The following is a 26,519-nucleotide window of genomic DNA, read 5'->3' as shown; positions in this document are numbered from 1 at the left end:
GTTCCCAAAGTAAACTGCCTGTTACTCAGGCCCAGAAACTAGGATATGCATATAAATGGTAGATTTGGATAGAACACACTCTACAGTTTCCAAAACTGTTAAAATAATGTCTCTGAGTATAACAGAACTGATATGGCAGGCAAAAACCTGAAGAAAAGTTATCCAGGAGGTGGGATTTTTTTGATGTGGGTAGTTTTCAATTGAATGCCTATTGAGTTTCTAATGGGTTAGGATCCAGATTGCAGTTCCTATGGCTACCACTAGATGTCAACAGTCTTTAGACATTGGTTTAGACTTGTTTTCTGAAAAATGAAGAAGAATGAGACCTTGCTGTCAGTGGACTGAGGAAGCATGCAGTACTGGTTTGCGCGCGTGACAGAGTGCGCGCCCTTCGTTGTTTTTCATTTCTATTGAATACGCAATTGTCCGGTTGAAAATGTATTATTTAGACAATTGACAACGTGAGGATTAATTATGAACATCGTTTGACATGTTTCAACAAACTTTGCCGGTACTATTAGGATGTATTCGTCTGCATGTTTTGACCTCCTTTGAGCCATTGTATTACTGAACACAATGCGCCAACAAAACAGAGTTTTTGGGATATAAAGAGGGACTTTCTCGAACAAAACAAACCTTTATTGTGGAGCTGGGACTCTTGTGACTGCAACCAGATGAAGATGTTCAAAGGTAAGTGATTCATTTTATCGCTATTTATGACTTTTGTGACTCGTCTACTTGGTTGGAATATGTTTTTGTAAGTGGGGCGCTGTCCTCAGATAATCGCATGGTAGGCTTTCGCAGTAAATCCTATTTGAAATGTGACAAAGCGGCTGGATTAACAAGAAGTTCATCTTTAAGCCGATGTATAGCACTTGTATTTTTGTGAATGTTTATATTGACTATTTCTATATTTTGAATTTGGCGCTCTGCAATTTCACCGGATGTTGTCGAGGTGGGTTGCTAGCAGAACACCTACGCCAGAAAAGGTAAACATTAAAGCAACGCCCAAACAGGGACTTGAACCCTGGACCCTCAGATTAAAAGTCTGATGCTCTACCGACTGAGCTATCTGGGCTCTGCATCTGCTTATTGTTAGACACTTAACCTGCCGGGCAGAGGCACGTGCTGATGGTGGTGGCATTGTCAGATGGTTCATTTCCCCAGAGAACCAGGCCTCCATTCCAAATTATACACTCATTAAAATCTGAACTAGGCATCCTCTCCAAAGATGTTAAATGTCAATGACCTCGTTGCGCAATGGTAGCGCGTCTGACTCCAGATCAGAAGGTTGCGTGTTCAACTCACGTCGTGGTCATGGTTTTTATGTGTGCAATCTCTGCCGCCTTTACTCAGTGAATCAGCACAAGTACCAATGTGGCGTTACAGTACTAATCTCGCACAGAAACGAACAAACCGATGCTGCTTTTGATGAAAATTGTCTCTCACAAAAACCTGTCACACTGCAAAATCTTAAATGAAATCATGTGATTGTCAGTCTTCGAACAGGGAGTTTAATGTATGCTTGGGGGCAGTTTTTTGATGCCTGGATGAGAAACGTTCCCAAAGTAAACTGCCTGTTACTCAGGCCCAGAAACTAGGATATGCATATAAATGGTAGATTTGGATAGAACACACTCTACAGTTTCCAAAACTGTTAAAATAATGTCTCTGAGTATAACAGAACTGATATGGCAGGCAAAAACCTGAAGAAAAGTTATCCAGGAGGTGGGATTTTTTTGATGTGGGTAGTTTTCAATTGAATGCCTATTGAGTTTCTAATGGGTTAGGATCCAGATTGCAGTTCCTATGGCTACCACTAGATGTCAACAGTCTTTAGACATTGGTTTAGACTTGTTTTCTGAAAAATGAAGAAGAATGAGACCTTGCTGTCAGTGGACTGAGGAAGCATGCAGTACTGGTTTGCGCGCGTGACAGAGTGCGCGCCCTTCGTTGTTTTTCATTTCTATTGAATACGCAATTGTCCGGTTGAAAATGTATTATTTAGACAATTGACAACGTGAGGATTAATTATGAACATCGTTTGACATGTTTCAACAAACTTTGCCGGTACTATTAGGATGTATTCGTCTGCATGTTTTGACCTCCTTTGAGCCATTGTATTACTGAACACAATGCGCCAACAAAACAGAGTTTTTGGGATATAAAGAGGGACTTTCTCGAACAAAACAAACCTTTATTGTGGAGCTGGGACTCTTGTGACTGCAACCAGATGAAGATGTTCAAAGGTAAGTGATTCATTTTATCGCTATTTATGACTTTTGTGACTCGTCTACTTGGTTGGAATATGTTTTTGTAAGTGGGGCGCTGTCCTCAGATAATCGCATGGTAGGCTTTCGCAGTAAATCCTATTTGAAATGTGACAAAGCGGCTGGATTAACAAGAAGTTCATCTTTAAGCCGATGTATAGCACTTGTATTTTTGTGAATGTTTATATTGACTATTTCTATATTTTGAATTTGGCGCTCTGCAATTTCACCGGATGTTGTCGAGGTGGGTTGCTAGCAGAACACCTACGCCAGAAAAGGTAAACATTAAAGCAACGCCCAAACAGGGACTTGAACCCTGGACCCTCAGATTAAAAGTCTGATGCTCTACCGACTGAGCTATCTGGGCTCTGCATCTGCTTATTGTTAGACACTTAACCTGCCGGGCAGAGGCACGTGCTGATGGTGGTGGCATTGTCAGATGGTTCATTTCCCCAGAGAACCAGGCCTCCATTCCAAATTATACACTCATTAAAATCTGAACTAGGCATCCTCTCCAAAGATGTTAAATGTCAATGACCTCGTTGCGCGTCTGACTCCAGATCAGAAGGTTGCGTGTTCAACTCACGTCGTGGTCATGGTTTTTATGTGTGCAATCTCTGCCGCCTTTACTCAGTGAATCAGCACAAGTACCAATGTGGCTTTACAGTACTAATCTCGCACAGAAACGAACAAACCGATGCTGCTTTTGATGAAAATTGTCTCTCACAAAAACCTGTCACACTGCAAAATCTTAAATGAAATCATGTGATTGTCAGTCTTCGAACAGGGAGTTTAATGTATGCTTGGGGGCAGTTTTTTGATGCCTGGATGAGAAACGTTCCCAAAGTAAACTGCCTGTTACTCAGGCCCAGAAACTAGGATATGCATATAAATGGTAGATTTGGATAGAACACACTCTACAGTTTCCAAAACTGTTAAAATAATGTCTCTGAGTATAACAGAACTGATATGGCAGGCAAAAACCTGAAGAAAAGTTATCCAGGAGGTGGGATTTTTTTTGATGTGGGTAGTTTTCAATTGAATGCCTATTGAGTTTCTAATGGGTTAGGATCCAGATTGCAGTTCCTATGGCTACCACTAGATGTCAACATTCTTTAGACATTGGTTTAGACTTGTTTTCTGAAAAATGAAGAAGAATGAGACCTTGCTGTCAGTGGACTGAGGAAGCATGCAGTACTGGTTTGCGCGCGTGACAGAGTGCGCGCCCTTCGTTGTTTTTCATTTCTATTGAATACGCAATTGTCCGGTTGAAAATGTATTATTTAGACAATTGACAACGTGAGGATTAATTATGAACATCGTTTGACATGTTTCAACAAACTTTGCCGGTACTATTAGGATGTATTCGTCTGCATGTTTTGACCTCCTTTGAGCCATTGTATTACTGAACACAATGCGCCAACAAAACAGAGTTTTTGGGATATAAAGAGGGACTTTCTCGAACAAAACAAACCTTTATTGTGGAGCTGGGACTCTTGTGACTGCAACCAGATGAAGATGTTCAAAGGTAAGTGATTCATTTTATCGCTATTTATGACTTTTGTGACTCGTCTACTTGGTTGGAATATGTTTTTGTAAGTGGGGCGCTGTCCTCAGATAATCGCATGGTAGGCTTTCGCAGTAAATCCTATTTGAAATGTGACAAAGCGGCTGGATTAACAAGAAGTTCATCTTTAAGCCGATGTATAGCACTTGTATTTTTGTGAATGTTTATATTGACTATTTCTATATTTTGAATTTGGCGCTCTGCAATTTCACCGGATGTTGTCGAGGTGGGTTGCTAGCAGAACACCTACGCCAGAAAAGGTAAACATTAAAGCAACGCCCAAACAGGGACTTGAACCCTGGACCCTCAGATTAAAAGTCTGATGCTCTACCGACTGAGCTATCTGGGCTCTGCATCTGCTTATTGTTAGACACTTAACCTGCCGGGCAGAGGCACGTGCTGATGGTGGTGGCATTGTCAGATGGTTCATTTCCCCAGAGAACCAGGCCTCCATTCCAAATTATACACTCATTAAAATCTGAACTAGGCATCCTCTCCAAAGATGTTAAATGTCAATGACCTCGTTGCGCAATGGTAGCGCGTCTGACTCCAGATCAGAAGGTTGCGTGTTCAACTCACGTCGTGGTCATGGTTTTTATGTGTGCAATCTCTGCCGCCTTTACTCAGTGAATCAGCACAAGTACCAATGTGGCGTTACAGTACTAATCTCGCACAGAAACGAACAAACCGATGCTGCTTTTGATGAAAATTGTCTCTCACAAAAACCTGTCACACTGCAAAATCTTAAATGAAATCATGTGATTGTCAGTCTTCGAACAGGGAGTTTAATGTATGCTTGGGGGCAGTTTTTTGATGCCTGGATGAGAAACGTTCCCAAAGTAAACTGCCTGTTACTCAGGCCCAGAAACTAGGATATGCATATAAATGGTAGATTTGGATAGAACACACTCTACAGTTTCCAAAACTGTTAAAATAATGTCTCTGAGTATAACAGAACTGATATGGCAGGCAAAAACCTGAAGAAAAGTTATCCAGGAGGTGGGATTTTTTTGATGTGGGTAGTTTTCAATTGAATGCCTATTGAGTTTCTAATGGGTTAGGATCCAGATTGCAGTTCCTATGGCTACCACTAGATGTCAACAGTCTTTAGACATTGGTTTAGACTTGTTTTCTGAAAAATGAAGAAGAATGAGACCTTGCTGTCAGTGGACTGAGGAAGCATGCAGTACTGGTTTGCGCGCGTGACAGAGTGCGCGCCCTTCGTTGTTTTTCATTTCTATTGAATACGCAATTGTCCGGTTGAAAATGTATTATTTAGACAATTGACAACTTGAGGATTAATTATGAACATCGTTTGACATGTTTCAACAAACTTTGCCGGTACTATTAGGATGTATTCGTCTGCATGTTTTGACCTCCTTTGAGCCATTGTATTACTGAACACAATGCGCCAACAAAACAGAGTTTTTGGGATATAAAGAGGGACTTTCTCGAACAAAACAAACCTTTATTGTGGAGCTGGGACTCTTGTGACTGCAACCAGATGAAGATGTTCAAAGGTAAGTGATTCATTTTATCGCTATTTATGACTTTTGTGACTCGTCTACTTGGTTGGAATATGTTTTTGTAAGTGGGGCGCTGTCCTCAGATAATCGCATGGTAGGCTTTCGCAGTAAATCCTATTTGAAATGTGACAAAGCGGCTGGATTAACAAGAAGTTCATCTTTAAGCCGATGTATAGCACTTGTATTTTTGTGAATGTTTATATTGACTATTTCTATATTTTGAATTTGGCGCTCTGCAATTTCACCGGATGTTGTCGAGGTGGGTTGCTAGCAGAACACCTACGCCAGAAAAGGTAAACATTAAAGCAACGCCCAAACAGGGACTTGAACCCTGGACCCTCAGATTAAAAGTCTGATGCTCTACCGACTGAGCTATCTGGGCTCTGCATCTGCTTATTTTTAGACACTTAACCTGCCGGGCAGAGGCACGTGCTGATGGTGGTGGCATTGTCAGATGGTTCATTTCCCCAGAGAACCAGGCCTCCATTCCAAATTATACACTCATTAAAATCTGAACTAGGCATCCTCTCCAAAGATGTTAAATGTCAATGACCTCGTTGCGCAATGGTAGCGCGTCTGACTCCAGATCAGAAGGTTGCGTGTTCAACTCACGTCGTGGTCATGGTTTTTATGTGTGCAATCTCTGCCGCCTTTACTCAGTGAATCAGCACAAGTACCAATGTGGCGTTACAGTACTAATCTCGCACAGAAACGAACAAACCGATGCTGCTTTTGATGAAAATTGTCTCTCACAAAAACCTGTCACACTGCAAAATCTTAAATGAAATCATGTGATTGTCAGTCTTCGAACAGGGAGTTTAATGTATGCTTGGGGGCAGTTTTTTGATGCCTGGATGAGAAACGTTCCCAAAGTAAACTGCCTGTTACTCAGGCCCAGAAACTAGGATATGCATATAAATGGTAGATTTGGATAGAACACACTCTACAGTTTCCAAAACTGTTAAAATAATGTCTCTGAGTATAACAGAACTGATATGGCAGGCAAAAACCTGAAGAAAAGTTATCCAGGAGGTGGGATTTTTTTGATGTGGGTAGTTTTCAATTGAATGCCTATTGAGTTTCTAATGGGTTAGGATCCAGATTGCAGTTCCTATGGCTACCACTAGATGTCAACAGTCTTTAGACATTGGTTTAGACTTGTTTTCTGAAAAATGAAGAAGAATGAGACCTTGCTGTCAGTGGACTGAGGAAGCATGCAGTACTGGTTTGCGCGCGTGACAGAGTGCGCGCCCTTCGTTGTTTTTCATTTCTATTGAATACGCAATTGTCCGGTTGAAAATGTATTATTTAGACAATTGACAACGTGAGGATTAATTATGAACATCGTTTGACATGTTTCAACAAACTTTGCCGGTACTATTAGGATGTATTCGTCTGCATGTTTTGACCTCCTTTGAGCCATTGTATTACTGAACACAATGCGCCAACAAAACAGAGTTTTTGGGATATAAAGAGGGACTTTCTCGAACAAAACAAACCTTTATTGTGGAGCTGGGACTCTTGTGACTGCAACCAGATGAAGATGTTCAAAGGTAAGTGATTCATTTTATCGCTATTTATGACTTTTGTGACTCGTCTACTTGGTTGGAATATGTTTTTGTAAGTGGGGCGCTGTCCTCAGATAATCGCATGGTAGGCTTTCGCAGTAAATCCTATTTGAAATGTGACAAAGCGGCTGGATTAACAAGAAGTTCATCTTTAAGCCGATGTATAGCACTTGTATTTTTGTGAATGTTTATATTGACTATTTCTATATTTTGAATTTGGCGCTCTGCAATTTCACCGGATGTTGTCGAGGTGGGTTGCTAGCAGAACACCTACGCCAGAAAAGGTAAACATTAAAGCAACGCCCAAACAGGGACTTGAACCCTGGACCCTCAGATTAAAAGTCTGATGCTCTACCGACTGAGCTATCTGGGCTCTGCATCTGCTTATTGTTAGACACTTAACCTGCCGGGCAGAGGCACGTGCTGATGGTGGTGGCATTGTCAGATGGTTCATTTCCCCAGAGAACCAGGCCTCCATTCCAAATTATACACTCATTAAAATCTGAACTAGGCATCCTCTCCAAAGATGTTAAATGTCAATGACCTCGTTGCGCAATGGTAGCGCGTCTGACTCCAGATCAGAAGGTTGCGTGTTCAACTCACGTCGTGGTCATGGTTTTTATGTGTGCAATCTCTGCCGCCTTTACTCAGTGAATCAGCACAAGTACCAATGTGGCGTTACAGTACTAATCTCGCACAGAAACGAACAAACCGATGCTGCTTTTGATGAAAATTGTCTCTCACAAAAACCTGTCACACTGCAAAATCTTAAATGAAATCATGTGATTGTCAGTCTTCGAACAGGGAGTTTAATGTATGCTTGGGGGCAGTTTTTTGATGCCTGGATGAGAAACGTTCCCAAAGTAAACTGCCTGTTACTCAGGCCCAGAAACTAGGATATGCATATAAATGGTAGATTTGGATAGAACACACTCTACAGTTTCCAAAACTGTTAAAATAATGTCTCTGAGTATAACAGAACTGATATGGCAGGCAAAAACCTGAAGAAAAGTTATCCAGGAGGTGGGATTTTTTTGATGTGGGTAGTTTTCAATTGAATGCCTATTGAGTTTCTAATGGGTTAGGATCCAGATTGCAGTTCCTATGGCTACCACTAGATGTCAACAGTCTTTAGACATTGGTTTAGACTTGTTTTCTGAAAAATGAAGAAGAATGAGACCTTGCTGTCAGTGGACTGAGGAAGCATGCAGTACTGGTTTGCGCGCGTGACAGAGTGCGCGCCCTTCGTTGTTTTTCATTTCTATTGAATACGCAATTGTCCGGTTGAAAATGTATTATTTAGACAATTGACAACGTGAGGATTAATTATGAACATCGTTTGACATGTTTCAACAAACTTTGCCGGTACTATTAGGATGTATTCGTCTGCATGTTTTGACCTCCTTTGAGCCATTGTATTACTGAACACAATGCGCCAACAAAACAGAGTTTTTGGGATATAAAGAGGGACTTTCTCGAACAAAACAAACCTTTATTGTGGAGCTGGGACTCTTGTGACTGCAACCAGATGAAGATGTTCAAAGGTAAGTGATTCATTTTATCGCTATTTATGACTTTTGTGACTCGTCTACTTGGTTGGAATATGTTTTTGTAAGTGGGGCGCTGTCCTCAGATAATCGCATGGTAGGCTTTCGCAGTAAATCCTATTTGAAATGTGACAAAGCGGCTGGATTAACAAGAAGTTCATCTTTAAGCCGATGTATAGCACTTGTATTTTTGTGAATGTTTATATTGACTATTTCTATATTTTGAATTTGGCGCTCTGCAATTTCACCGGATGTTGTCGAGGTGGGTTGCTAGCAGAACACCTACGCCAGAAAAGGTAAACATTAAAGCAACGCCCAAACAGGGACTTGAACCCTGGACCCTCAGATTAAAAGTCTGATGCTCTACCGACTGAGCTATCTGGGCTCTGCATCTGCTTATTGTTAGACACTTAACCTGCCGGGCAGAGGCACGTGCTGATGGTGGTGGCATTGTCAGATGGTTCATTTCCCCAGAGAACCAGGCCTCCATTCCAAATTATACACTCATTAAAATCTGAACTAGGCATCCTCTCCAAAGATGTTAAATGTCAATGACCTCGTTGCGCAATGGTAGCGCGTCTGACTCCAGATCAGAAGGTTGCGTGTTCAACTCACGTCGTGGTCATGGTTTTTATGTGTGCAATCTCTGCCGCCTTTACTCAGTGAATCAGCACAAGTACCAATGTGGCGTTACAGTACTAATCTCGCACAGAAACGAACAAACCGATGCTGCTTTTGATGAAAATTGTCTCTCACAAAAACCTGTCACACTGCAAAATCTTAAATGAAATCATGTGATTGTCAGTCTTCGAACAGGGAGTTTAATGTATGCTTGGGGGCAGTTTTTTGATGCCTGGATGAGAAACGTTCCCAAAGTAAACTGCCTGTTACTCAGGCCCAGAAACTAGGATATGCATATAAATGGTAGATTTGGATAGAACACACTCTACAGTTTCCAAAACTGTTAAAATAATGTCTCTGAGTATAACAGAACTGATATGGCAGGCAAAAACCTGAAGAAAAGTTATCCAGGAGGTGGGATTTTTTTGATGTGGGTAGTTTTCAATTGAATGCCTATTGAGTTTCTAATGGGTTAGGATCCAGATTGCAGTTCCTATGGCTACCACTAGATGTCAACAGTCTTTAGACATTGGTTTAGACTTGTTTTCTGAAAAATGAAGAAGAATGAGACCTTGCTGTCAGTGGACTGAGGAAGCATGCAGTACTGGTTTGCGCGCGTGACAGAGTGCGCGCCCTTCGTTGTTTTTCATTTCTATTGAATACGCAATTGTCCGGTTGAAAATGTATTATTTAGACAATTGACAACGTGAGGATTAATTATGAACATCGTTTGACATGTTTCAACAAACTTTGCCGGTACTATTAGGATGTATTCGTCTGCATGTTTTGACCTCCTTTGAGCCATTGTATTACTGAACACAATGCGCCAACAAAACAGAGTTTTTGGGATATAAAGAGGGACTTTCTCGAACAAAACAAACCTTTATTGTGGAGCTGGGACTCTTGTGACTGCAACCAGATGAAGATGTTCAAAGGTAAGTGATTCATTTTATCGCTATTTATGACTTTTGTGACTCGTCTACTTGGTTGGAATATGTTTTTGTAAGTGGGGCGCTGTCCTCAGATAATCGCATGGTAGGCTTTCGCAGTAAATCCTATTTGAAATGTGACAAAGCGGCTGGATTAACAAGAAGTTCATCTTTAAGCCGATGTATAGCACTTGTATTTTTGTGAATGTTTATATTGACTATTTCTATATTTTGAATTTGGCGCTCTGCAATTTCACCGGATGTTGTCGAGGTGGGTTGCTAGCAGAACACCTACGCCAGAAAAGGTAAACATTAAAGCAACGCCCAAACAGGGACTTGAACCCTGGACCCTCAGATTAAAAGTCTGATGCTCTACCGACTGAGCTATCTGGGCTCTGCATCTGCTTATTGTTAGACACTTAACCTGCCGGGCAGAGGCACGTGCTGATGGTGGTGGCATTGTCAGATGGTTCATTTCCCCAGAGAACCAGGCCTCCATTCCAAATTATACACTCATTAAAATCTGAACTAGGCATCCTCTCCAAAGATGTTAAATGTCAATGACCTCGTTGCGCAATGGTAGCGCGTCTGACTCCAGATCAGAAGGTTGCGTGTTCAACTCACGTCGTGGTCATGGTTTTTATGTGTGCAATCTCTGCCGCCTTTACTCAGTGAATCAGCACAAGTACCAATGTGGCGTTACAGTACTAATCTCGCACAGAAACGAACAAACCGATGCTGCTTTTGATGAAAATTGTCTCTCACAAAAACCTGTCACACTGCAAAATCTTAAATGAAATCATGTGATTGTCAGTCTTCGAACAGGGAGTTTAATGTATGCTTGGGGGCAGTTTTTTGATGCCTGGATGAGAAACGTTCCCAAAGTAAACTGCCTGTTACTCAGGCCCAGAAACTAGGATATGCATATAAATGGTAGATTTGGATAGAACACACTCTACAGTTTCCAAAACTGTTAAAATAATGTCTCTGAGTATAACAGAACTGATATGGCAGGCAAAAACCTGAAGAAAAGTTATCCAGGAGGTGGGATTTTTTTGATGTGGGTAGTTTTCAATTGAATGCCTATTGAGTTTCTAATGGGTTAGGATCCAGATTGCAGTTCCTATGGCTACCACTAGATGTCAACAGTCTTTAGACATTGGTTTAGACTTGTTTTCTGAAAAATGAAGAAGAATGAGACCTTGCTGTCAGTGGACTGAGGAAGCATGCAGTACTGGTTTGCGCGCGTGACAGAGTGCGCGCCCTTCGTTGTTTTTCATTTCTATTGAATACGCAATTGTCCGGTTGAAAATGTATTATTTAGACAATTGACAACGTGAGGATTAATTATGAACATCGTTTGACATGTTTCAACAAACTTTGCCGGTACTATTAGGATGTATTCGTCTGCATGTTTTGACCTCCTTTGAGCCATTGTATTACTGAACACAATGCGCCAACAAAACAGAGTTTTTGGGATATAAAGAGGGACTTTCTCGAACAAAACAAACCTTTATTGTGGAGCTGGGACTCTTGTGACTGCAACCAGATGAAGATGTTCAAAGGTAAGTGATTCATTTTATCGCTATTTATGACTTTTGTGACTCGTCTACTTGGTTGGAATATGTTTTTGTAAGTGGGGCGCTGTCCTCAGATAATCGCATGGTAGGCTTTCGCAGTAAATCCTATTTGAAATGTGACAAAGCGGCTGGATTAACAAGAAGTTCATCTTTAAGCCGATGTATAGCACTTGTATTTTTGTGAATGTTTATATTGACTATTTCTATATTTTGAATTTGGCGCTCTGCAATTTCACCGGATGTTGTCGAGGTGGGTTGCTAGCAGAACACCTACGCCAGAAAAGGTAAACATTAAAGCAACGCCCAAACAGGGACTTGAACCCTGGACCCTCAGATTAAAAGTCTGATGCTCTACCGACTGAGCTATCTGGGCTCTGCATCTGCTTATTTTTAGACACTTAACCTGCCGGGCAGAGGCACGTGCTGATGGTGGTGGCATTGTCAGATGGTTCATTTCCCCAGAGAACCAGGCCTCCATTCCAAATTATACACTCATTAAAATCTGAACTAGGCATCCTCTCCAAAGATGTTAAATGTCAATGACCTCGTTGCGCAATGGTAGCGCGTCTGACTCCAGATCAGAAGGTTGCGTGTTCAACTCACGTCGTGGTCATGGTTTTTATGTGTGCAATCTCTGCCGCCTTTACTCAGTGAATCAGCACAAGTACCAATGTGGCGTTACAGTACTAATCTCGCACAGAAACGAACAAACCGATGCTGCTTTTGATGAAAATTGTCTCTCACAAAAACCTGTCACACTGCAAAATCTTAAATGAAATCATGTGATTGTCAGTCTTCGAACAGGGAGTTTAATGTATGCTTGGGGGCAGTTTTTTGATGCCTGGATGAGAAACGTTCCCAAAGTAAACTGCCTGTTACTCAGGCCCAGAAACTAGGATATGCATATAAATGGTAGATTTGGATAGAACACACTCTACAGTTTCCAAAACTGTTAAAATAATGTCTCTGAGTATAACAGAACTGATATGGCAGGCAAAAACCTGAAGAAAAGTTATCCAGGAGGTGGGATTTTTTTGATGTGGGTAGTTTTCAATTGAATGCCTATTGAGTTTCTAATGGGTTAGGATCCAGATTGCAGTTCCTATGGCTACCACTAGATGTCAACAGTCTTTAGACATTGGTTTAGACTTGTTTTCTGAAAAATGAAGAAGAATGAGACCTTGCTGTCAGTGGACTGAGGAAGCATGCAGTACTGGTTTGCGCGCGTGACAGAGTGCGCGCCCTTCGTTGTTTTTCATTTCTATTGAATACGCAATTGTCCGGTTGAAAATGTATTATTTAGACAATTGACAACGTGAGGATTAATTATGAACATCGTTTGACATGTTTCAACAAACTTTGCCGGTACTATTAGGATGTATTCGTCTGCATGTTTTGACCTCCTTTGAGCCATTGTATTACTGAACACAATGCGCCAACAAAACAGAGTTTTTGGGATATAAAGAGGGACTTTCTCGAACAAAACAAACCTTTATTGTGGAGCTGGGACTCTTGTGACTGCAACCAGATGAAGATGTTCAAAGGTAAGTGATTCATTTTATCGCTATTTATGACTTTTGTGACTCGTCTACTTGGTTGGAATATGTTTTTGTAAGTGGGGCGCTGTCCTCAGATAATCGCATGGTAGGCTTTCGCAGTAAATCCTATTTGAAATGTGACAAAGCGGCTGGATTAACAAGAAGTTCATCTTTAAGCCGATGTATAGCACTTGTATTTTTGTGAATGTTTATATTGACTATTTCTATATTTTGAATTTGGCGCTCTGCAATTTCACCGGATGTTGTCGAGGTGGGTTGCTAGCAGAACACCTACGCCAGAAAAGGTAAACATTAAAGCAACGCCCAAACAGGGACTTGAACCCTGGACCCTCAGATTAAAAGTCTGATGCTCTACCGACTGAGCTATCTGGGCTCTGCATCTGCTTATTGTTAGACACTTAACCTGCCGGGCAGAGGCACGTGCTGATGGTGGTGGCATTGTCAGATGGTTCATTTCCCCAGAGAACCAGGCCTCCATTCCAAATTATACACTCATTAAAATCTGAACTAGGCATCCTCTCCAAAGATGTTAAATGTCAATGACCTCGTTGCGCGTCTGACTCCAGATCAGAAGGTTGCGTGTTCAACTCACGTCGTGGTCATGGTTTTTATGTGTGCAATCTCTGCCGCCTTTACTCAGTGAATCAGCACAAGTACCAATGTGGCTTTACAGTACTAATCTCGCACAGAAACGAACAAACCGATGCTGCTTTTGATGAAAATTGTCTCTCACAAAAACCTGTCACACTGCAAAATCTTAAATGAAATCATGTGATTGTCAGTCTTCGAACAGGGAGTTTAATGTATGCTTGGGGGCAGTTTTTTGATGCCTGGATGAGAAACGTTCCCAAAGTAAACTGCCTGTTACTCAGGCCCAGAAACTAGGATATGCATATAAATGGTAGATTTGGATAGAACACACTCTACAGTTTCCAAAACTGTTAAAATAATGTCTCTGAGTATAACAGAACTGATATGGCAGGCAAAAACCTGAAGAAAAGTTATCCAGGAGGTGGGATTTTTTTTGATGTGGGTAGTTTTCAATTGAATGCCTATTGAGTTTCTAATGGGTTAGGATCCAGATTGCAGTTCCTATGGCTACCACTAGATGTCAACATTCTTTAGACATTGGTTTAGACTTGTTTTCTGAAAAATGAAGAAGAATGAGACCTTGCTGTCAGTGGACTGAGGAAGCATGCAGTACTGGTTTGCGCGCGTGACAGAGTGCGCGCCCTTCGTTGTTTTTCATTTCTATTGAATACGCAATTGTCCGGTTGAAAATGTATTATTTAGACAATTGACAACGTGAGGATTAATTATGAACATCGTTTGACATGTTTCAACAAACTTTGCCGGTACTATTAGGATGTATTCGTCTGCATGTTTTGACCTCCTTTGAGCCATTGTATTACTGAACACAATGCGCCAACAAAACAGAGTTTTTGGGATATAAAGAGGGACTTTCTCGAACAAAACAAACCTTTATTGTGGAGCTGGGACTCTTGTGACTGCAACCAGATGAAGATGTTCAAAGGTAAGTGATTCATTTTATCGCTATTTATGACTTTTGTGACTCGTCTACTTGGTTGGAATATGTTTTTGTAAGTGGGGCGCTGTCCTCAGATAATCGCATGGTAGGCTTTCGCAGTAAATCCTATTTGAAATGTGACAAAGCGGCTGGATTAACAAGAAGTTCATCTTTAAGCCGATGTATAGCACTTGTATTTTTGTGAATGTTTATATTGACTATTTCTATATTTTGAATTTGGCGCTCTGCAATTTCACCGGATGTTGTCGAGGTGGGTTGCTAGCAGAACACCTACGCCAGAAAAGGTAAACATTAAAGCAACGCCCAAACAGGGACTTGAACCCTGGACCCTCAGATTAAAAGTCTGATGGTCTACCGACTGAGCTATCTGGGCTCTGCATCTGCTTATTGTTAGACACTTAACCTGCCGGGCAGAGGCACGTGCTGATGGTGGTGGCATTGTCAGATGGTTCATTTCCCCAGAGAACCAGGCCTCCATTCCAAATTATACACTCATTAAAATCTGAACTAGGCATCCTCTCCAAAGATGTTAAATGTCAATGACCTCGTTGCGCAATGGTAGCGCGTCTGACTCCAGATCAGAAGGTTGCGTGTTCAACTCACGTCGTGGTCATGGTTTTTATGTGTGCAATCTCTGCCGCCTTTACTCAGTGAATCAGCACAAGTACCAATGTGGCGTTACAGTACTAATCTCGCACAGAAACGAACAAACCGATGCTGCTTTTGATGAAAATTGTCTCTCACAAAAACCTGTCACACTGCAAAATCTTAAATGAAATCATGTGATTGTCAGTCTTCGAACAGGGAGTTTAATGTATGCTTGGGGGCAGTTTTTTGATGCCTGGATGAGAAACGTTCCCAAAGTAAACTGCCTGTTACTCAGGCCCAGAAACTAGGATATGCATATAAATGGTAGATTTGGATAGAACACACTCTACAGTTTCCAAAACTGTTAAAATAATGTCTCTGAGTATAACAGAACTGATATGGCAGGCAAAAACCTGAAGAAAAGTTATCCAGGAGGTGGGATTTTTTTGATGTGGGTAGTTTTCAATTGAATGCCTATTGAGTTTCTAATGGGTTAGGATCCAGATTGCAGTTCCTATGGCTACCACTAGATGTCAACAGTCTTTAGACATTGGTTTAGACTTGTTTTCTGAAAAATGAAGAAGAATGAGACCTTGCTGTCAGTGGACTGAGGAAGCATGCAGTACTGGTTTGCGCGCGTGACAGAGTGCGCGCCCTTCGTTGTTTTTCATTTCTATTGAATACGCAATTGTCCGGTTGAAAATGTATTATTTAGACAATTGACAACGTGAGGATTAATTATGAACATCGTTTGACATGTTTCAACAAACTTTGCCGGTACTATTAGGATGTATTCGTCTGCATGTTTTGACCTCCTTTGAGCCATTGTATTACTGAACACAATGCGCCAACAAAACAGAGTTTTTGGGATATAAAGAGGGACTTTCTCGAACAAAACAAACCTTTATTGTGGAGCTGGGACTCTTGTGACTGCAACCAGATGAAGATGTTCAAAGGTAAGTGATTCATTTTATCGCTATTTATGACTTTTGTGACTCGTCTACTTGGTTGGAATATGTTTTTGTAAGTGGGGCGCTGTCCTCAGATAATCGCATGGTAGGCTTTCGCAGTAAATCCTATTTGAAATGTGACAAAGCGGCTGGATTAACAAGAAGTTCATCTTTAAGCCGATGTATAGCACTTGTATTTTTGTGAATGTTTATATTGACTATTTCTATATTTTGAATTTGGCGCTCTGCAATTTCACCGGATGTTGTCGAGGTGGGTTGCTAGCAGAACACCTACGCCAGAAAAGGTAAACATTAAAGCAACGCCCAAACAGGGACTTGAACCCTGGACCCTCAGATTAAAAGTCTGATGCTCTACCGACTGAGCTATCTGGGCTCTGCATCTGCTTATTGTTAGACACTTAACCTGCCGGGCAGAGGCACGTGCTGATGGTGGTGGCATTGTCAGATGGTTCATTTCCCCAGAGAACCAGGCCTCCATTCCAAATTATACACTCATTAAAATCTGAACTAGGCATCCTCTCCAAAGATGTTAAATGTCAATGACCTCGTTGCGCAATGGTAGCGCGTCTGACTCCAGATCAGAAGGTTGCGTGTTCAACTCACGTCGTGGTCATGGTTTTTATGTGTGCAATCTCTGCCGCCTTTACTCAGTGAATCAGCACAAGTACCAATGTGGCGTTACAGTACTAATCTCGCACAGAAACGAACAAACCGATGCTGCTTTTGATGAAAATTGTCTCTCACAAAAACCTGTCACACTGCAAAATCTTAAATGAAATCATGTGATTGTCAGTCTTCGAACAGGGAGTTTAATGTATGCTTGGGGGCAGTTTTTTGATGCCTGGATGAGAAACGTTCCCAAAGTAAACTGCCTGTTACTCAGGCCCAGAAACTAGGATATGCATATAAATGGTAGATTTGGATAGAACACACTCTACAGTTTCCAAAACTGTTAAAATAATGTCTCTGAGTATAACAGAACTGATATGGCAGGCAAAAACCTGAAGAAAAGTTATCCAGGAGGTGGGATTTTTTTGATGTGGGTAGTTTTCAATTGAATGCCTATTGAGTTTCTAATGGGTTAGGATCCAGATTGCAGTTCCTATGGCTACCACTAGATGTCAACAGTCTTTAGACATTGGTTTAGACTTGTTTTCTGAAAAATGAAGAAGAATGAGACCTTGCTGTCAGTGGACTGAGGAAGCATGCAGTACTGGTTTGCGCGCGTGACAGAGTGCGCGCCCTTCGTTGTTTTTCATTTCTATTGAATACGCAATTGTCCGGTTGAAAATGTATTATTTAGACAATTGACAACGTGAGGATTAATTATGAACATCGTTTGACATGTTTCAACAAACTTTGCCGGTACTATTAGGATGTATTCGTCTGCATGTTTTGACCTCCTTTGAGCCATTGTATTACTGAACACAATGCGCCAACAAAACAGAGTTTTTGGGATATAAAGAGGGACTTTCTCGAACAAAACAAACCTTTATTGTGGAGCTGGGACTCTTGTGACTGCAACCAGATGAAGATGTTCAAAGGTAAGTGATTCATTTTATCGCTATTTATGACTTTTGTGACTCGTCTACTTGGTTGGAATATGTTTTTGTAAGTGGGGCGCTGTCCTCAGATAATCGCATGGTAGGCTTTCGCAGTAAATCCTATTTGAAATGTGACAAAGCGGCTGGATTAACAAGAAGTTCATCTTTAAGCCGATGTATAGCACTTGTATTTTTGTGAATGTTTATATTGACTATTTCTATATTTTGAATTTGGCGCTCTGCAATTTCACCGGATGTTGTCGAGGTGGGTTGCTAGCAGAACACCTACGCCAGAAAAGGTAAACATTAAAGCAACGCCCAAACAGGGACTTGAACCCTGGACCCTCAGATTAAAAGTCTGATGCTCTACCGACTGAGCTATCTGGGCTCTGCATCTGCTTATTTTTAGACACTTAACCTGCCGGGCAGAGGCACGTGCTGATGGTGGTGGCATTGTCAGATGGTTCATTTCCCCAGAGAACCAGGCCTCCATTCCAAATTATACACTCATTAAAATCTGAACTAGGCATCCTCTCCAAAGATGTTAAATGTCAATGACCTCGTTGCGCAATGGTAGCGCGTCTGACTCCAGATCAGAAGGTTGCGTGTTCAACTCACGTCGTGGTCATGGTTTTTATGTGTGCAATCTCTGCCGCCTTTACTCAGTGAATCAGCACAAGTACCAATGTGGCGTTACAGTACTAATCTCGCACAGAAACGAACAAACCGATGCTGCTTTTGATGAAAATTGTCTCTCACAAAAACCTGTCACACTGCAAAATCTTAAATGAAATCATGTGATTGTCAGTCTTCGAACAGGGAGTTTAATGTATGCTTGGGGGCAGTTTTTTGATGCCTGGATGAGAAACGTTCCCAAAGTAAACTGCCTGTTACTCAGGCCCAGAAACTAGGATATGCATATAAATGGTAGATTTGGATAGAACACACTCTACAGTTTCCAAAACTGTTAAAATAATGTCTCTGAGTATAACAGAACTGATATGGCAGGCAAAAACCTGAAGAAAAGTTATCCAGGAGGTGGGATTTTTTTGATGTGGGTAGTTTTCAATTGAATGCCTATTGAGTTTCTAATGGGTTAGGATCCAGATTGCAGTTCCTATGGCTACCACTAGATGTCAACAGTCTTTAGACATTGGTTTAGACTTGTTTTCTGAAAAATGAAGAAGAATGAGACCTTGCTGTCAGTGGACTGAGGAAGCATGCAGTACTGGTTTGCACGCGTGACAGAGTGCGCGCCCTTCGTTGTTTTTCATTTCTATTGAATACGCAATTGTCCGGTTGAAAATGTATTATTTAGACAATTGACAACGAACGTGAGGATTAATTATGAACATCGTTTGACATGTTTCAACAAACTTTGCCGGTACTATTAGGATGTATTCGTCTGCATGTTTTGACCTCCTTTGAGCCATTGTATTACTGAACACAATGCGCCAACAAAACAGAGTTTTTGGGATATAAAGAGGGACTTTCTCGAACAAAACAAACCTTTATTGTGGAGCTGGGACTCTTGTGACTGCAACCAGATGAAGATGTTCAAAGGTAAGTGATTCATTTTATCGCTATTTATGACTTTTGTGACTCGTCTACTTGGTTGGAATATGTTTTTGTAAGTGGGGCGCTGTCCTCAGATAATCGCATGGTAGGCTTTCGCAGTAAATCCTATTTGAAATGTGACAAAGCGGCTGGATTAACAAGAAGTTCATCTTTAAGCCGATGTATAGCACTTGTATTTTTGTGAATGTTTATATTGACTATTTCTATATTTTGAATTTGGCGCTCTGCAATTTCACCGGATGTTGTCGAGGTGGGTTGCTAGCAGAACACCTACGCCAGAAAAGGTAAACATTAAAGCAACGCCCAAACAGGGACATGAACCCTGGACCCTCAGATTAAAAGTCTGATGCTCTACCGACTGAGCTATCTGGGCTCTGCATCTGCTTATTTTTAGACACTTAACCTGCCGGGCAGAGGCACGTGCTGATGGTGGTGGCATTGTCAGATGGTTCATTTCCCCAGAGAATCAGGCCTCCATTCCAAATTATACACTCATTAAAATCTGAACTAGGCATCCTCTCCAAAGATGTGAAATGTCAATTACCTCGTTGCGCAATGGTAGCGCGTCTGACTCCAGATCAGAAGGTTGCGTGTTCAACTCACGTCGTGGTCATGGTTTTTATGTGTGCAATCTCTGCCGCCTTTACTCAGTGAATCAGCACAAGTACCAATGTGGCGTTACAGTACTAATCTCGCACAGAAACGAACAAACCGATGCTGCTTTTGATGAAAATTGTCTCTCACAAAAACCTGTCACACTGCAAAATCTTAAATGAAATCATGTGATTGTCAGTCTTCGAACAGGGAGTTTAATGTATGCTTGGGGGCAGTTTTTTGATGCCTGGATGAGAAACGTTCCCAAAGTAAACTGCCTGTTACTCAGGCCCAGAAACTAGGATATGCATATAAATGGTAGATTTGGATAGAACACACTCTACAGTTTCCAAAACTGTTAAAATAATGTCTCTGAGTATAACAGAACTGATATGGCAGGCAAAAACCTGAAGAAAAGTTATCCAGGAGGTGGGATTTTTTTGATGTGGGTAGTTTTCAATTGAATGCCTATTGAGTTTCTAATGGGTTAGGATCCAGATTGCAGTTCCTATGGCTACCACTAGATGTCAACAGTCTTTAGACATTGGTTTAGACTTGTTTTCTGAAAAATGAAGAAGAATGAGACCTTGCTGTCAGTGGACTGAGGAAGCATGCAGTACTGGTTTGCGCGCGTGACAGAGTGCGCGCCCTTCGTTGTTTTTCATTTCTATTGAATACGCAATTGTCCGGTTGAAAATGTATTATTTAGACAATTGACAACGTGAGGATTAATTATGAACATCGTTTGACATGTTTCAACAAACTTTGCCGGTACTATTAGGATGTATTCGTCTGCATGTTTTGACCTCCTTTGAGCCATTGTATTACTGAACACAATGCGCCAACAAAACAGAGTTTTTGGGATATAAAGAGGGACTTTCTCGAACAAAACAAACCTTTATTGTGGAGCTGGGACTCTTGTGACTGCAACCAGATGAAGATGTTCAAAGGTAAGTGATTCATTTTATCGCTATTTATGACTTTTGTGACTCGTCTACTTGGTTGGAATATGTTTTTGTAAGTGGGGCGCTGTCCTCAGATAATCGCATGGTAGGCTTTCGCAGTAAATCCTATTTGAAATGTGACAAAGCGGCTGGATTAACAAGAAGTTCATCTTTAAGCCGATGCACTTGTATTTTTGCGAATGTTTATATTGACTATTTCTATATTTTGAATTTGGCGCTCTGCAATTTCACCGGATGTTGTCGAGGTGGGTTGCTAGCAGAACACCTGCGCCAGAAAAGGTAAACATTAAAGCAACGCCCAAACAGGGACTTGAACCCTGGACCCTCAGATTAAAAGTCTGATGCTCTACCGACTGAGCTATCTGGGCTCTGCATCTGTTTATTTTCAGACACTTAACCTGCCGGGCAGAGGCACGTGCTGATGGTGGTGGCATTGTCAGATGGTTCCCCAGAGAACCAGGCCTCCATTCCAAATTATACACTCATTAAAATCTGAACTAGGCATCCTCTCCAAAGATGTTAAATGTCAATGACCTGGTGGCGCAATGGTAGCGCGTCTGACTCCAGATCAGAAGGTTGCGTGTTCAACTCACGTCGTGGTCATGGTTTTTATGTGTGCAATCTCTGCCGCCTTTACTCAGTGAATCAGCACAAGTACCAATGTGGCTTTACAGTACTAATCTCGCACAGAAACGAACAAACCAATGCTGCTTTTGATGAAAATTGTCTCTCACAAAAACCTGTCACACTGCAAAATCTTAAATGAAATCATGTGATTGTCAGTCTTCGAACAGGGAGTTTAATGTATGCTTGGGGGCAGTTTTTTGATGCCTGGATGAGAAACGTTCCCAAAGTAAACTGCCTGTTACTCAGGCCCAGAAACTAGGATATGCATATAAATGGTAGATTTGGATAGAACACACTCTACAGTTTCCAAAACTGTTAAAATAATGTCTCTGAGTATAACAGAACTGATATGGCAGGCAAAAACCTGAATAAAAGTTATCCAGGAGGTGGGATTTTTTTGATGTGGGTAGTTTTCAATTGAATGCCTATTGAGTTTCTAATGGGTTAGGATCCAGATTGCAGTTCCTATGGCTACCACTAGATGTCAACAGTCTTTAGACATTGGTTTAGACTTGTTTTCTGAAAAATGAAGAAGAATGAGACCTTGCTGTCAGTGGACTGAGGAAGCATGCAGTACTGGTTTGCGCGCGTGACAGAGTGCGCGCCCTTCGTTGTTTTTCATTTCTATTGAATACGCAATTGTCCGGTTGAAAATGTATTATTTAGACAATTGACAACGAACGTGAGGATTAATTATGAACATCGTTTGACATGTTTCAACAAACTTTGCCGGTACTATTAGGATGTATTCGTCTGCATGTTTTGACCTCCTTTGAGCCAGTGTATTACTGAACACAATGCGCCAACAAAACAGAGTTTTTGGGATATAAAGAGGGACTTTCTCGAACAAAACAAACCTTTATTGTGGAGCTGGGACTCTTGTGACTGCAACCAGATGAAGATGTTCAAAGGTAAGTGATTCATTTTATCGCTATTTATGACTTTTGTGACTCGTCTACTTGGTTGGAATATGTTTTTGTAAGTGGGGCGCTGTCCTCAGATAATCGCATGGTAGGCTTTCGCAGTAAATCCTATTTGAAATGTGACAAAGCGGCTGGATTAACAAGAAGTTCATCTTTAAGCCGATGCACTTGTATTTTTGCGAATGTTTATATTGACTATTTCTATATTTTGAATTTGGCGCTCTGCAATTTCACCGGATGTTGTCGAGGTGGGTTGCTAGCAGAACACCTGCGCCAGAAAAGGTAAACATTAAAGCAACGCCCAAACAGGGACTTGAACCATGGACCCTCAGATTAAAAGTCTGATGCTCTACCGACTGAGCTATCTGGGCTCTGCATCTGTTTATTTTCAGACACTTAACCTGCCGGGCAGAGGCACGTGCTGATGGTGGTGGCATTGTCAGATGGTTCATTTCCCCAGAGAACCAGGCCTCCATTCCAAATTATACACTCATTAAAATCTGAACTAGGCATCCTCTCCAAAGATGTTAAATGTCAATGACCTCGTGGCGCAATGGTAGCGCGTCTGACTCCAGATCAGAAGGTTGCGTGTTCAACTCACGTCGTGGTCATGGTTTTTATGTGTGCAATCTCTGCCGCCTTTACTCAGTGAATCAGCACAAGTACCAATGTGGCTTTACAGTACTAATCTCGCACAGAAACGAACAAACCAATGCTGCTTTTGATGAAAATTGTCTCTCACAAAAACCTGTCACACTGCAAAATCTTAAATGAAATCATGTGATTGTCAGTCTTCGAACAGGGAGTTTAATGTATGCTTGGGGGCAGTTTTTTGATGCCTGGATGAGAAACGTTCCCAAAGTAAACTGCCTGTTACTCAGGCCCAGAAACTAGGATATGCATATAAATGGTAGATTTGGATAGAACACACTCTACAGTTTCCAAAACTGTTAAAATAATGTCTCTGAGTATAACAGAACTGATATGGCAGGCAAAAACCTGAAGAAAAGTTATCCAGGAGGTGGGATTTTTTTTGATGTGGGTAGTTTTCAATTGAATGCCTATTGAGTTTCTAATGGGTTAGGATCCAGATTGCAGTTCCTATGGCTACCACTAGATGTCAACAGTCTTTAGACATTGGTTTAGACTTGTTTTCTGAAAAATGAAGAAGAATGAGACCTTGCTGTCAGTGGACTGAGGAAGCATGCAGTACTGGTTTGCGCGCGTGACAGAGTGCGCGCCCTTCAATGTTTTTCATTTCTATTGAATACGCAATTGTCCGGTTGAAAATGTATTATTTAGACAATTGACAACGAACGTGAGGATTAATTATGAACATCGTTTGACATGTTTCAACAAACTTTGCCGGTACTATTAGGATGTATTCGTCTGCATGTTTTGACCTCCTTTGAGCCAGTGTATTACTGAACACAATGCGCCAACAAAACAGAGTTTTTGGGATATAAAGAGGGACTTTCTCGAACAAAACAAACCTTTATTGTGGAGCTGGGACTCTTGTGACTGCAACCAGATGAAGATGTTCAAAGGTAAGTGATTCATTTTATCGCTATTTATGACTTTTGTGACTCGTCTACTTGGTTGGAATATGTTTTTGTAAGTGGGGCGCTGTCCTCAGATAATCGCATGGTAGGCTTTCGCAGTAAATCCTATTTGAAATGTGACAAAGCGGCTGGATTAACAAGAAGTTCATCTTTAAGCCGATGCACTTGTATTTTTGCGAATGTTTATATTGACTATTTCTATATTTTGAATTTGGCGCTCTGCAATTTCACCGGATGTTGTCGAGGTGGGTTGCTAGCAGAACACCTGCGCCAGAAAAGGTAAACATTAAAGCAACGCCCAAACAGGGACTTGAACCCTGGACCCTCAGATTAAAAGTCTGATGCTCTACCGACTGAGCTATCTGGGCTCTGCATCTGTTTATTTTCAGACACTTAACCTGCCGGGCAGAGGCACGTGCTGATGGTGGTGGCATTGTCAGATGGTTCATTTCCCCAGAGAACCAGGCCTCCATTCCAAATTATACACTCATTAAAATCTGAACTAGGCATCCTCTCCAAAGATGTTAAATGTCAATGACCTCGTGGCGCAATGGTAGCGCGTCTGACTCCAGATCAGAAGGTTGCGTGTTCAACTCACGTCGTGGTCATGGTTTTTATGTGTGCAATCTCTGCCGCCTTTACTCAGTGAATCAGCACAAGTACCAATGTGGCTTTACAGTACTAATCTCGCACAGAAACGAACAAACCAATGCTGCTTTTGATGAAAATTGTCTCTCACAAAAACCTGTCACACTGCAAAATCTTAAATGAAATCATGTGATTGTCAGTCTTCGAACAGGGAGTTTAATGTATGCTTGGGGGCAGTTTTTTGATGCCTGGATGAGAAACGTTCCCAAAGTAAACTGCCTGTTACTCAGGCCCAGAAACTAGGATATGCATATAAATGGTAGATTTGGATAGAACACACTCTACAGTTTCCAAAACTGTTAAAATAATGTCTCTGAGTATAACAGAACTGATATGGCAGGCAAAAACCTGAAGAAAAGTTATCCAGGAGGTGGGATTTTTTTGATGTGGGTAGTTTTCAATTGAATGCCTATTGAGTTTCTAATGGGTTAGGATCCAGATTGCAGTTCCTATGGCTACCACTAGATGTCAACAGTCTTTAGACATTGGTTTAGACTTGTTTTCTGAAAAATGAAGAAGAATGAGACCTTGCTGTCAGTGGACTGAGGAAGCATGCAGTACTGGTTTGCGCGCGTGACAGAGTGCGCGCCCTTCGTTGTTTTTCATTTCTATTGAATACGCAATTGTCCGGTTGAAAATGTATTATTTAGACAATTGACAACGAACGTGAGGATTAATTATGAACATCGTTTGACATGTTTCAACAAACTTTGCCGGTACTATTAGGATGTATTCGTCTGCATGTTTTGACCTCCTTTGAGCCAGTGTATTACTGAACACAATGCGCCAACAAAACAGAGTTTTTGGGATATAAAGAGGGACTTTCTCGAACAAAACAAACCTTTATTGTGGAGCTGGGACTCTTGTGACTGCAACCAGATGAAGATGTTCAAAGGTAAGTGATTCATTTTATCGCTATTTATGACTTTTGTGACTCGTCTACTTGGTTGGAATATGTTTTTGTAAGTGGGGCGCTGTCCTCAGATAATCGCATGGTAGGCTTTCGCAGTAAATCCTATTTGAAATGTGACAAAGCGGCTGGATTAACAAGAAGTTCATCTTTAAGCCGATGCACTTGTATTTTTGTGAATGTTTATATTGACTATTTCTATATTTTGAATTTGGCGCTCTGCAATTTCACCGGATGTTGTCGAGGTGGGTTGCTAGCAGAACACCTGCGCCAGAAAAGGTAAACATTAAAGCAACGCCCAAACAGGGACTTGAACCATGGACCCTCAGATTAAAAGTCTGATGCTCTACCGACTGAGCTATCTGGGCTCTGCATCTGTTTATTTTCAGACACTTAACCTGCCGGGCAGAGGCACGTGCTGATGGTGGTGGCATTGTCAGATGGTTCATTTCCCCAGAGAACCAGGCCTCCATTCCAAATTATACACTCATTAAAATCTGAACTAGGCATCCTCTCCAAAGATGTTAAATGTCAATGACCTCGTGGCGCAATGGTAGCGCGTCTGACTCCAGATCAGAAGGTTGCGTGTTCAACTCACGTCGTGGTCATGGTTTTTATGTGTGCAATCTCTGCCGCCTTTACTCAGTGAATCAGCACAAGTACCAATGTGGCTTTACAGTACTAATCTCGCACAGAAACGAACAAACCAATGCTGCTTTTGATGAAAATTGTCTCTCACAAAAACCTGTCACACTGCAAAATCTTAAATGAAATCATGTGATTGTCAGTCTTCGAACAGGGAGTTTAATGTATGCTTGGGGGCAGTTTTTTGATGCCTGGATGAGAAACGTTCCCAAAGTAAACTGCCTGTTACTCAGGCCCAGAAACTAGGA

At 41.4% G+C, this 26,519-nt stretch overlaps 23 non-coding genes across 23 annotated transcripts; 10 read left to right on the top strand and 13 right to left on the bottom strand.

Moving 5' to 3' along the window:
• Positions 1 to 1,005: 1,005 nt before the first annotated feature.
• On the bottom strand, positions 1,006 to 1,078 carry trnak-uuu (transfer RNA lysine (anticodon UUU)). Its single transcript has one exon. It is a non-coding gene; the product is annotated as a tRNA-Lys (tRNA).
• Positions 1,079 to 2,564: 1,486 nt separating this feature from the next.
• Positions 2,565 to 2,637, bottom strand: trnak-uuu (transfer RNA lysine (anticodon UUU)). The gene has a single exon. It is a non-coding gene; the product is annotated as a tRNA-Lys (tRNA).
• A 1,476-nt stretch (positions 2,638 to 4,113) lies between these two features.
• On the bottom strand, positions 4,114 to 4,186 carry trnak-uuu (transfer RNA lysine (anticodon UUU)). Its single transcript has one exon. It is a non-coding gene; the product is annotated as a tRNA-Lys (tRNA).
• A 1,486-nt stretch (positions 4,187 to 5,672) lies between these two features.
• On the bottom strand, positions 5,673 to 5,745 carry trnak-uuu (transfer RNA lysine (anticodon UUU)). Its single transcript has one exon. It is a non-coding gene; the product is annotated as a tRNA-Lys (tRNA).
• Positions 5,746 to 7,231: 1,486 nt separating this feature from the next.
• On the bottom strand, positions 7,232 to 7,304 carry trnak-uuu (transfer RNA lysine (anticodon UUU)). Its single transcript has one exon. It is a non-coding gene; the product is annotated as a tRNA-Lys (tRNA).
• Positions 7,305 to 8,790: 1,486 nt separating this feature from the next.
• trnak-uuu (transfer RNA lysine (anticodon UUU)) lies at positions 8,791 to 8,863 on the bottom strand. The gene has a single exon. It is a non-coding gene; the product is annotated as a tRNA-Lys (tRNA).
• Positions 8,864 to 9,031: 168 nt separating this feature from the next.
• On the top strand, positions 9,032 to 9,103 carry trnaw-cca (transfer RNA tryptophan (anticodon CCA)). The gene has a single exon. It is a non-coding gene; the product is annotated as a tRNA-Trp (tRNA).
• Positions 9,104 to 10,349: 1,246 nt separating this feature from the next.
• On the bottom strand, positions 10,350 to 10,422 carry trnak-uuu (transfer RNA lysine (anticodon UUU)). Its single transcript has one exon. It is a non-coding gene; the product is annotated as a tRNA-Lys (tRNA).
• A 168-nt stretch (positions 10,423 to 10,590) lies between these two features.
• Positions 10,591 to 10,662, top strand: trnaw-cca (transfer RNA tryptophan (anticodon CCA)). The gene has a single exon. It is a non-coding gene; the product is annotated as a tRNA-Trp (tRNA).
• Positions 10,663 to 11,908: 1,246 nt separating this feature from the next.
• Positions 11,909 to 11,981, bottom strand: trnak-uuu (transfer RNA lysine (anticodon UUU)). Its single transcript has one exon. It is a non-coding gene; the product is annotated as a tRNA-Lys (tRNA).
• Positions 11,982 to 12,149: 168 nt separating this feature from the next.
• trnaw-cca (transfer RNA tryptophan (anticodon CCA)) lies at positions 12,150 to 12,221 on the top strand. Its single transcript has one exon. It is a non-coding gene; the product is annotated as a tRNA-Trp (tRNA).
• Positions 12,222 to 13,467: 1,246 nt separating this feature from the next.
• trnak-uuu (transfer RNA lysine (anticodon UUU)) lies at positions 13,468 to 13,540 on the bottom strand. Its single transcript has one exon. It is a non-coding gene; the product is annotated as a tRNA-Lys (tRNA).
• Positions 13,541 to 15,257: 1,717 nt separating this feature from the next.
• On the top strand, positions 15,258 to 15,329 carry trnaw-cca (transfer RNA tryptophan (anticodon CCA)). Its single transcript has one exon. It is a non-coding gene; the product is annotated as a tRNA-Trp (tRNA).
• A 1,246-nt stretch (positions 15,330 to 16,575) lies between these two features.
• Positions 16,576 to 16,648, bottom strand: trnak-uuu (transfer RNA lysine (anticodon UUU)). The gene has a single exon. It is a non-coding gene; the product is annotated as a tRNA-Lys (tRNA).
• Positions 16,649 to 16,816: 168 nt separating this feature from the next.
• On the top strand, positions 16,817 to 16,888 carry trnaw-cca (transfer RNA tryptophan (anticodon CCA)). The gene has a single exon. It is a non-coding gene; the product is annotated as a tRNA-Trp (tRNA).
• Positions 16,889 to 18,134: 1,246 nt separating this feature from the next.
• On the bottom strand, positions 18,135 to 18,207 carry trnak-uuu (transfer RNA lysine (anticodon UUU)). The gene has a single exon. It is a non-coding gene; the product is annotated as a tRNA-Lys (tRNA).
• A 168-nt stretch (positions 18,208 to 18,375) lies between these two features.
• Positions 18,376 to 18,447, top strand: trnaw-cca (transfer RNA tryptophan (anticodon CCA)). The gene has a single exon. It is a non-coding gene; the product is annotated as a tRNA-Trp (tRNA).
• Positions 18,448 to 21,251: 2,804 nt separating this feature from the next.
• trnak-uuu (transfer RNA lysine (anticodon UUU)) lies at positions 21,252 to 21,324 on the bottom strand. Its single transcript has one exon. It is a non-coding gene; the product is annotated as a tRNA-Lys (tRNA).
• Positions 21,325 to 21,487: 163 nt separating this feature from the next.
• Positions 21,488 to 21,559, top strand: trnaw-cca (transfer RNA tryptophan (anticodon CCA)). The gene has a single exon. It is a non-coding gene; the product is annotated as a tRNA-Trp (tRNA).
• A 1,486-nt stretch (positions 21,560 to 23,045) lies between these two features.
• Positions 23,046 to 23,117, top strand: trnaw-cca (transfer RNA tryptophan (anticodon CCA)). Its single transcript has one exon. It is a non-coding gene; the product is annotated as a tRNA-Trp (tRNA).
• A 1,246-nt stretch (positions 23,118 to 24,363) lies between these two features.
• Positions 24,364 to 24,436, bottom strand: trnak-uuu (transfer RNA lysine (anticodon UUU)). The gene has a single exon. It is a non-coding gene; the product is annotated as a tRNA-Lys (tRNA).
• Positions 24,437 to 24,604: 168 nt separating this feature from the next.
• Positions 24,605 to 24,676, top strand: trnaw-cca (transfer RNA tryptophan (anticodon CCA)). Its single transcript has one exon. It is a non-coding gene; the product is annotated as a tRNA-Trp (tRNA).
• Positions 24,677 to 26,162: 1,486 nt separating this feature from the next.
• On the top strand, positions 26,163 to 26,234 carry trnaw-cca (transfer RNA tryptophan (anticodon CCA)). Its single transcript has one exon. It is a non-coding gene; the product is annotated as a tRNA-Trp (tRNA).
• Positions 26,235 to 26,519: the final 285 nt, after the last annotated feature.

Source organism: Oncorhynchus mykiss, chromosome 28 (genome assembly GCF_057628025.1).
Source record: "Oncorhynchus mykiss isolate SJ-2025 chromosome 28, ASM5762802v1, whole genome shotgun sequence".
NCBI lineage: Eukaryota > Metazoa > Chordata > Actinopteri > Salmoniformes > Salmonidae > Oncorhynchus > Oncorhynchus mykiss.
This window is presented reverse-complemented; position numbering and strand designations above follow the sequence as displayed.